The sequence below is a fragment of the Sceloporus undulatus genome, chromosome 3 (genome assembly GCF_019175285.1).
Source record: "Sceloporus undulatus isolate JIND9_A2432 ecotype Alabama chromosome 3, SceUnd_v1.1, whole genome shotgun sequence".
Classification (NCBI taxonomy): domain Eukaryota; kingdom Metazoa; phylum Chordata; class Lepidosauria; order Squamata; family Phrynosomatidae; genus Sceloporus; species Sceloporus undulatus.
Window position 1 is genome coordinate 254,765,793 of NC_056524.1, and position 10,407 is coordinate 254,776,199.

The window sequence follows — 10,407 nt, forward strand, 5'->3', positions numbered from 1 at the left end:
ATGCCATTGTATATAATGGGACTTCAGCAGCCATGGATTTGGGGGGTTGCTGGAACCAAACTCCATAAGATACCAAGGGCCCACTGTACAGAAAACACTTAACTATGAGGCCTACCCCATGGGGAATGAAAATGGACTTCCAGTAATATTCATATGTACTCTTTGAGGGAGCACTTCAGAAGTGTTCAACATCATACAAAGAAGTTGACCATATGGGAAGAACAGAGGTGAGAGGTGTGGTTAATTGAACATGTTGGCATATGTGTTATATTTTGGAACTCAGGACAAGTGGATATGCCTTTCATACAAAGGATCCCAAATCCAATCATGGCATCTCCAGACAGAGCTGGAGATGACTCCTGTGTGAAGTTCTGCCTAGAGTGTCAGTGTCAGCTGGTGTGTAGATAGTATTGAATTAGACAGACCAATGATCTGCCTTGAAATAGGGTGCAATGTGATTATTACTAGCCTGCAGTGCTATCCACACCTAGGCTACATTCTACACTGCAGAATTAATGTAGTTTGGCACCGCTTTAACTGCCATGGCTTAATACCATGGAATTCTGGAATTAGTAGTTTTGTGAGAAATTTAGTTTGTATATTTGTAGTTCTGTGAGATAGTTAGCCTTCTCTGTCAGAGAGTTCTGGCATCACAACAAACTAGAAATCTCAGGATTCCATAGAATGGAGACATGGCAGTTCAAGTGGTGTCAAACTGCATTAATTTTGCAGAGTGGCAGCAGCCCTAGATGCAAGACTTATTGAACGCAGAGGGACATTTCAAATAAATATACATAGAATGGTGCTGGAGATAGCCAGGTACTGAACATGTGGAATGACTCCAGTGTCTGTGTGCTTGCTTCTGTGTCCTATTGCTTTTGTCTCATTTTATTGTTTACTCTAACTGTATATTTGGACATAGATTACTAGAAAACTCATATAAGACCCCTGCATTCTTTACTATAGAGCCATTTGGTTTCCATGAACTTTCAATTGTTTGGGAGAGCAAGTAAAAGAAACAACATCTTTCCAACAACCTGGGGTGGAAAACCCCACTTCTCTTCATTTCCTAGCCAAAAATACATTTTTTTCTCTCCACTGTATTGAACTCTGTGTTTTAAATAAATACATTGATTTAGTCAAGTTAGCAAAAACATGGTGCTAACTTGGTTGTTTGTCTAGATTGTAGTACCAAATATCACCCCAAGTGAAACAGTGAACTGGAAAGAACTCAAAGCACACTCTCTTGCCCAAATATTTACTGCAAACAACATAGTGGTGTTGAAAGAACTTAAAGCACACTACTTTTGCCAAGGGAGGTTTAAACATGCCACATCTATTAAAAGAAATGGGTTGCAAGATGCTCAGAGCCTCATAAGGTCCTTATTTTCTTTAACAGTGGACCTAAAGTGGTTTTCTAGAAGCATTGACCATGCTGGCTGGGAGACTGTAACCTCAAAATTCACTTTTCTAAACACTGCTTCAGTGTATTCTACAATATACTGGGAAGTGAGTGTGAGTACTATAGCTCACCTAGGGGGCATTCCCACTTGCCTATAAAGCGGATCATGAAGCGAATTAAAGAGGTGTCATTCCCACTGATGTCCGAATTAGTTCCTCAATGCCCAGGAATCATTTCCACTGCGATTTGATTCAAAATCGAATTATATCGTATAATTCAAATTAGACACCTATAAACCGGTTTTAAAAAATAGTAGGTTATAAAGCGGGTTATTTTTGAAAGCAGTATATGATTCGCAGTATCCGAATGGGAATGAAAGGGTGTCTGATGTGGGAACCTGGAGATGGGAGGAGCAGCACTCAAGGGGCTGGCCTGGGGGTGTCACCCTCTTTGTTCTCTTTCTGCATCGCCAGCACCATTTAATTTCTTCCATTCGCATAGCCTTTCCCCCGGTGGAATGCAACCTCCCCTCTGCTCCTCATTCATAGACTGATGTGTGAGGAGAGCCATTGAACACAATTTTAAACTATTTTTTTTCACCTCTGCCTGAGCAGCAGATGGACTTTGCAGTACATGCCTTCTTGATCTCCCCCCAGACAGCCCAGGGAGCAATGGGGGAGGCAAAGGGATTTTGGGGAAAGGAGGCTACTTCCAGAGGAACTATGGGATGGGCTTTGCAGGACATCCCTGCTTGATTACCCCCCAGACAGCAATGGGGGAGGCAAAGCGATTTTGGGGAATGGAGAGCCTGGACACCCAGGGATCTGGGGGGGGGAAATCGAGCCTTATCTTCTCTCTTCCCCAAAGATTCTCTCCCCAATAATGAAGCCCGCTGCCTTCTCCTCCTTGATCTGATTTGCCAAGCCTCCGTCTAGTCTGGGGAGACACAACAGAAGAGCCTTGGATGCAGCCAATTTTCATTGGCTGCCCTAAAAATAAAAAAATAAAAACACCAGACTTGTGATGTCTGAAGCCTAGGTGCTTGATTGACAGCTTGTGGACACAAATGGGAACAGGGAGCAAGTTAATCCGCTTTAAAATAAAGCGATTTAAAATAAATGGGAACGAAAACAGGGTGTAAATGAATCGAGGTAATTTGCCCCTTTGGTAATGGAAACGATGGAAAAAATTCGAATTATTCCCAGAACATAATCCGAATCAGAATCGCGCCAATATAATCCGTTTTATCTGCCAAGTGGGAATGCCCCCTTAGACCATAGCTTTCTCTCCACTAAATTCAATTCCTAGTTGTTTTCTTCTGTGGTGGATGGCTAGGCTGAAGAAACCTTGAAAAGACAGCAACAGCCAGAGTAGACAATAAAGTAGCTCCTAAGCCAGCCCTGTCATTAGAGAGAATGAAGGGACTGCCTCAAACTGCAGATTTTGAATGTAGTGAAATGACAGCAAATAGTTTGTGATTAAATTTTATTATATGTTTACTATTAATAACACATTTTGGGATTTTCTGCCTCATTTGCCAAGATAAATTTGAATGTGTACTTTGACTTGACCAGGTGTGGACTGCCCTTTGCTTCTGTGCCTCAGGTAGCAAAATGTCTTGGGGCAGCCTTGAGAATTGACCCAGATGGGCCAGAAATCTAGCTCCATATAAGGCAATTCATATATTCAATGTTTGGCAACCTTTCTCTGATGTTGTGTGGCTTCAGTGAGTACCCAAACATCCCAGTTTCACAGTGATGACATTTAAACATCTGGACAGGTTTCAGCTGAGTGCTTTATAATTAAACTGACTCTTCTTTTCCAGCTTGGAAGCAGCCCATTGTAAAGTCATAGAAAACCTGAAGACATATATTGCTTCCCAATAATTGTTCCACATGTATCACCCATTCCACTACTTTTGTTGTTGCCTGGTAAGTTGAACAAATGACACAGCATAGTTTGGTGAAGGATTTTATTAAAAATCAAAAGTAGGGGGCAGTTTGCTGAGTTTTCTTCCCCCAGAGAAAGATTTACACCTTTCTTTTGCTGATAGCTTCTGAAAACAACATCCAACCAAGGATTTGTACTTATAGACAAATCCACATGCAGAGATATACCTCTTGTAGCTGCAAATGGTCCAGCCATTAATAATAATAGGATTAAAGAAAACACACACCTGTTTTGTGTTAGATCAATGACACTATCCCCATTACCTCTCAGAAAAATCCCCTTTCTTACTGCAATCCATGACCTTTAATCTTTCACAAGCTTTTTCAATTGTTTTTGGTTTTCTCAAAGTGGGAGTAGTTAGGAGTGCACACAATTCTGTGCAATGACCCTGTGGGCATGCCACTATCAATGTCGCTCCCCCCCTTCTCATTTCAACATTGCCCATCCTACCTTTGTCCCTCACTCACAGCTCCAAATCTGCTGTTGAGGAACACAGTCTCCCGTCCTGCCCTGGAAAAATAGCAGCTCAAAACCCCTTTCCTCCTGGAGAGCTACATAGACGTGTACATTTATGCCTCATCCCATAGTTGCTCAGCCTTCCTATTCTGCCTTCTGAAAGCCAACTGGAGACCTCAGCCACTTCATCGAATAGTTCTCAAAATTATTTGTAAAGCAGGATGAGGAAGCAGCTCCCTCTCCTCCAGGAAACTCAGGAAGAGAAAGGTAAACAGCACAGACAACTAAAGATGATCCCTTACATACTCCAGAAGGAGTGCATACCTACTAGGGAAGATATGTCTGGGTGCACACATTATAACTGTTCCCCTCCTCTCTGCCATCCATCCACAGAAAACAAGTCTATACCCAGCCAGTGGGGAGATGAAAAGATTCTAAACAACCTCATTCTCCAGAAACGTGAGTCAACTGTAGAGTGCATCATTGGACTTGGGACTGATGCCTCCAGTAACCACCCCTTTCCTAACTTATTGTCCTCTTTGTCTTGCAAGCAAAGACAGGAAATACTCAGGAGATGGAGGAACTCTTTTTTTATTTAGAAGTAGATTTGTCTCTAACACAAACACATACTTCTAATGCCTTGCTCCTCCTCCCTCAAGTCAATATATAAGACTCATGTAAAAGAGAGCACACAAACTTTCTTGGCACACATAATACCATGTTTATTGTTGGGTACTGCAGAGAATTTTCGGAAATAGTATAGGAGAATGAACCTTCATTGCCCTCTAGTAAAATCACATTATGTTTTGGGATGGCATTGACAGCATGAAAAGAGTTTAGAGAGATAGTATATTCTGGGTGACATAAAACAGGCAGTATGTAACTTGTAGCAAGCAAAACAACCAGATGGGAGCAAATGCAATAAGGAACAGGTGCCATAAGCATTAACGATCTGGAGGTAAGGGCCTTCCATGCCCTGGTTTCCCTTAAATTGTCCTCTTAAAGTGCTGCTGGTGGCAATAATACATGGGAATGGTTACAGATTAATTTAGATGTATCTTGTGAATAGAGGATTAAAATGTGGGAAAAGCTATATGCTATCAAGCTCAGATAGCATTACATTCACCTTGTCTGAATCCACGCAATGCCCACTCTCCACTACAGATAAGACCTCTGTTCATGAATTTTAACTGGCTTTCCCATCCTTTTTATTGTCAGTCAAAAGTCTACCGCCTACTGCTATGATGGTGTACTTATTAGCAGCAAGGATTGTTTGTACCTCAATATTGTTCATCATTAGGGAGAATTAACCAAAACAGCAATCATACTGGAGACATGTAGACTTAGACATTTACAGGCACAAATCAACTTTAGCTATGGAAACATTTCCTGCATTATTCATGCCCGAGGAAGTTGCAATTAGTTACACAGCTGCCTTTAAAGCCACCGTAACCTCTCTCCTGAATTATATCAGCCACTGGATATGTGAAATTGGTTGGACTTACCTGTGTATATTATTAAAGAGTGGTGAAACAACCCACAAATTGGCTGATCTCTCACCCACCTTTTCCTTTCTCTTCAGCGGCACCTATGGTCTCTGGTATGATCAGCCAGAAAGGAATACTGCTGAAGGAGGAAAGAAGCTGATCTAGGACTATTTTCTTCAGCTCTGTGCAAATGGCCAAATGAGACAATGATGGATGCACTTCCTTTCCTTCTTCCAGCAAACTGGAGTCTCTGCCTCAGAAGAAAGATTAGGAAGATTTGGATTTTTTGCAGCTCTTTGTGGAAATGGAATTCACTTGCACACAATTCCTGTAATACAAAAACTGTGAAAATAAAAAGATGGATATCTAGACAGTGTGATCAGACACCCGCCTTTTCCAGAGGTTGCCTGAGTAGCTTGATACTACTTTATCTGTCATGGCTTCATCCTACGGAATCTTGGGATTGTAGTTTGTTGTGGCACCAGAGCTCTCTAACAGAGAAGGCTAAATATCTCACAGAACTACAACTCTCAGAATTCCATAGCATTGAGCCATGACAGTTAAAGCAGTGTCAAACTGCCTTAATTCGGCAGTGCAGATTAGACCTAAATCTGTAAAATGATGCAATATCCTGAGACAGGATAATATGTAAGTCTGGGGAAAACCCCAAGGACCTCAGACTCCAAAGGTAATTTATTCTGGAAGGTCCAACAGGATTAAAGATAGGCAACTTTTGTCATCTGTAAAATCTGTCTTTTAGAGATTATTTTCCTTGTACCTCACCTATCTGACCCTTTCTCTAGTGTGTGTGTATGGATTCAGAAAAATATTACATCGATCCCCTCTTTCTTTCATCTCCCCTTCCTCTAGTAACCCTGGACTTCAGACTCCTTAACCCCAAACCCTCTCAGCCTTGCACATTTGTTCTTTTGTTAGTATTTCCCCATCCAAAGTACCCAGTGAGTGAGTTAGTTGTGTCTGCTGTGTATATTTTTGAAGCTCTACCCTAATATTTCCTATTCCTGAATAAAATTATTGTATATACTTCAATTTCTGTGTGTTCAGTACAATTCTCTTATGGACACTATTATGTTATGCACTCCATTTTGCCTAGGTTTTACTACTGCCAAGGTTACAAGAGGCATATACTCAGTTCATGCATTTGCTCTGAGATCATACTTGGTAACAGAAATCAGTACATCCTACAAGTCCTCTGTCAAGAAATGAAGTCCTTTTTTTATCATGCATGGGTGAGAAAGTGTGCTGGGCTACCATCAAAATTCAGAAAGGAATGGTAACAGGTCACATGGAAGGATTTGCAAATGTAAAGGCAAAAGGATGGCGATAAAGCTAGAGACAGACACACACACACAGACAGAATCCATGTCAGAGATCTATAGCTATTTTAGTCTCTTGTGATACTGGCAGCTGACCCTCAGCTGGATGGAGCAGATGGTCTCGTGCTAAGACACGGCAAAAGCTGGTTGCGGCTAAAGCTGCATCCCTGAAACAGGCTACGTCATGGCCTTGCAAAAGGGAATTATATGGTAAAGAAAAATGATCACAGGAAATTATTGTTCCTGTTCATAGGAACCGCTCTCTTCATACTACCGGCTCTTATGAAGCTGCTGATCTTCATGGCTTTAACATTAAATGTATCTTTTTCACAAGCATCCTATATTGGTGGCAACTCAATTGACTGCTGCAGCACAGAGTGATGATAGTAGGGACGTAGCGAGGGGGGGGTTCTTGGGGTCCGGACCCCCCTTCCATTAGAAAAATGAATGGTGTGTGCTACTGCACCACCACACTCAAGCCCCATTGTAATGGTGGCACCTAGCCTGGACCGCCCCTTCCTAAAATCCTAGCTATGTCCCTGATGATAGGCCTGTTTCTTTTACTCCTTCCCCCTGTGTTGCTCTCCCAGCCTTTGCAATGGCATGATGCTGTTTATCCTGCAAATAGTATCATGAACTCTGAATATGAAGCTAGGAAATAAGGTCTTTTTATTGTCTGCTACCAGAGATAATAAAACAAAACAAAAAAGATCAGCAGCTGGGAGAGGGGAGGTGAGGAGGGAACAGATTCATGCCCATCCCAGGCAAAAGCAAACTGCTGCAACCTCTCTAGCTTTGGTGTTCTTCCTCATTAATATGTTTTGCCATCTTGACCACACTCTGATGTTGCATTAACACATGTGCTCCAGTTTTCACCTCCTGTGTCAATGGGTTCCCTCTTAGAGTCATAGAATCGTAGAGTTGGAAGAGACCACAAAAGCCATCCAGTCCAGCCCCCTGCCATGCAGGAACTCTCAATCAAAGCATACCCAACAGGTGGCCATCCAGCCTCTGTTTAAAGACTTCCAAGGAAGGAGAGCCCACTGCACTCTGAGGAGTCTTGTTTAGTAATGGGCAACAACAGTGCTCCAAAAGAGTTGCCTTTTAAATTTCCTGTAAGGAGCTCATGCCCTCCAACATTTTACAGATGAAAATTGGGTTGCATGTGGCAAAACAACATCAGAATGTGGTCAACATGGCAAATGTTACTAATGAGTGGGGGCACACAAACTAGGAGAGGCTGCAGCAGTCTGCATTTGCCAGAGCCTACAGTAAAGGACAAAATTTTGCTTCTTCTCTCCTCCCTGTCCTCACTGAGTTAGTTTAATGGAAACTACTCATGCAAGTTGAACTCAGTTTGAAGTAACTGAAGTAAGCCAAGGACAAAGGGGAAAAGCAGGAGAAAGAAACAGGGACATTTTAAAAGCAGTGGAAAATGTGAGATGACAGAGGATTAATTAGAACTGTCTGCCAAATTGGGACAGTTGGAGGTTGTATGAATTCAACACAACATTTCTCTGGACCATTATGGGAAAAGAAAATGGCAGCTCCCTGGATTACCTGCAGTTCAGGCCACCACCGTCAATTCCTACAATGCTGCAGAGCAATGCTATGTTGAAGAATTCATGGGAAATACAGACAGCCCAAATAAAGCTGCTTTGAATCACAATGGAGGTACGGTGCTTCAATGATGCATGCGTCCTAAGAGTCCAGAAGTCGCACCAAAGCCACACTCCAGCCCTAAGGACTGAAGCGTGGCTTTGGTGTTGCTTCTGAACTCTTAGGATGCATGCATCATTGAAACACTAAACCTCCACTGTGACTCAAAGCAGCTTTATTTTGGCTGTCTGTAACAGGCACACAGGAACCCAGGGATTGTTTTTAAGGTGTATGTATGGGGTGAGGGTACCAACACAGGCAGGCAGGTTGTTACTGATTTTGCCAGTTTGTAGATACTTGCACAAGGAGTGCAAATTACTTTCCCCATTCATTATCATTGAAACACCCTTTAATAGAAAGACTCTAACAAGCACAATGTGTACAGTATTTAGAAGGTCCCTGCATGCTCAGTGGAGCTTACTCCCAAGTAAGGATGCATAGAATAGATTGCAAGCAGCCTTTGTTATTTGTGGAAGAACTCAAAGTCTTAATATTTCTTAGTGCCTGATCATTTAGCATGCTTCTGGTTGATGGTGCCTTACAGGACTCAACTACATGGGTCTTAAAAATTCCAGAATCATAGAGTTGGAGACCACAAGCACCATCCAGTCCAACTCCCTGCCATGCAGAAATACACAATCAAAGCACTCCCAACAGATGGCCATCCAACCTTTGTTTAAAAACCTCCAAAGAAAGAGATGCCACCACACTTTGAGGCAGCGTATTCCACTGTCATACAGATGGCCTCTTTTTGCCATATTATTCCAAAGGGGGCTCAGCCTGCAATTTAAAACAGTTTTGTAGTGTCTTTTTAACTTGTTAACTTGTTTAACATGTTTTTAGCTTTCAAAAATCATTGCTTAAATTAGGTTGGTTTATTATATACCATCTTGAGATCTTCATCTACAGAGCTGGATATAAACATCTTAATAAATACAGTTTTTAAGGTGGACTGAGGTCCCTATTCCCCTTTTTTGGGATCCATGTGGGAAACTCCTAGACAAAAGCCTGGGATAGAAGGGCCAAAAGCGACATGTTGCCGCCGATACTAGGGTTCCGGAGTGGCGGCAATTGCATGCACCAGACCCTAGCATGTCACGGAGGTTGCCATCTTGACGTAAACAACGTGCAATGTATAGATGTTGCTGTGTGTTGCTTACGTCACAAGTGTGTCAATGGCACACTTGAGACATGCACTCACCATCCTAAAAAGAACCCAGTTTTTCCAGGTTCTTTTTGGGGCGGAGGGATGCTGGGCAGTTTGGCTGCTGTGGAGTCCCTCCACAGGCAAACAGGCAGCCACCAGCCTATCCTCTTGGGGTGGTTTGTACCGGGTCTTAGATACCTGGAATAACATTTGCTTAAATAGGCTTCCAAGCAAATGTTAACAATCACTCCTGCCAGAGCTGAGAGGCCTCAGAGCAGCTACCACCTTTCCCATTAATGAATGAGTGCCAGAAATCAAGAGCTAGAAACTGCTGCCATGAGTGACCAAGAAGAAATCATGAGTCAGGAGTCAAGGTCATGGAATGAAACTGCCATCTAGGCAAAACTCAACCATAGATAGGAAGCAGTGGTGTCACTATGGAGGGTGTGGCACTGCAGAACACATCAGGTGACACCTTAATGGGGTGTGTGTGACACCACTGCTCCTCAAACATCTGCATATTGGCAGAAATGGGCAGTGACATTCACCTGTATCTCTTTAAAATGCTGAAGAGATGGCATGAGTGGAGTGAGGCTCAATGGGAGGAAAAAGGAGAGGCTGCAAGTTTTTTAAATTAAAATTTCAAGTTTTAATTTTAATTTTTAAAAAACATATATATATATTTAAAAACATTGCATTTTACCAAATTTTCATTTTAACTAGACAAAACTAAGTATATGTAAACACATTTATTCTGTGCATATCATAATGTAATTTAAAGGTACTGTATAATTTTAATTTTGCTAGTTGTTTCTGTCACAACTATCACTATTACCTTCAGTGACATATGGGAATTATGATTTATGAGTAAATTAGTACAAAACATAGTATGGTGTGGTATGGTAAGAGATCAATGGCTGAGTGACAGCATGAGTTACTGCACCGGGTGTTATCAATGCTAGTAATGCC

The 10,407-nt window shown here is 42.0% G+C and overlaps 1 protein-coding gene across 1 annotated transcript in view; it reads right to left on the reverse strand.

Moving 5' to 3' along the window:
• The window catches only part of SLC7A14 (solute carrier family 7 member 14), a 43,383-nt gene extending 37,779 nt beyond the window's left edge, over window positions 1-5,604 (reverse strand). Inside the window, exon 1 of the mRNA XM_042456075.1 lies at window positions 5,373-5,604. The gene's annotated coding sequence lies outside the window, so the exon portion shown is untranslated. The remainder of the gene's footprint in view (window positions 1-5,372) is intronic.
• Window positions 5,605-10,407: the final 4,803 nt, after the last annotated feature.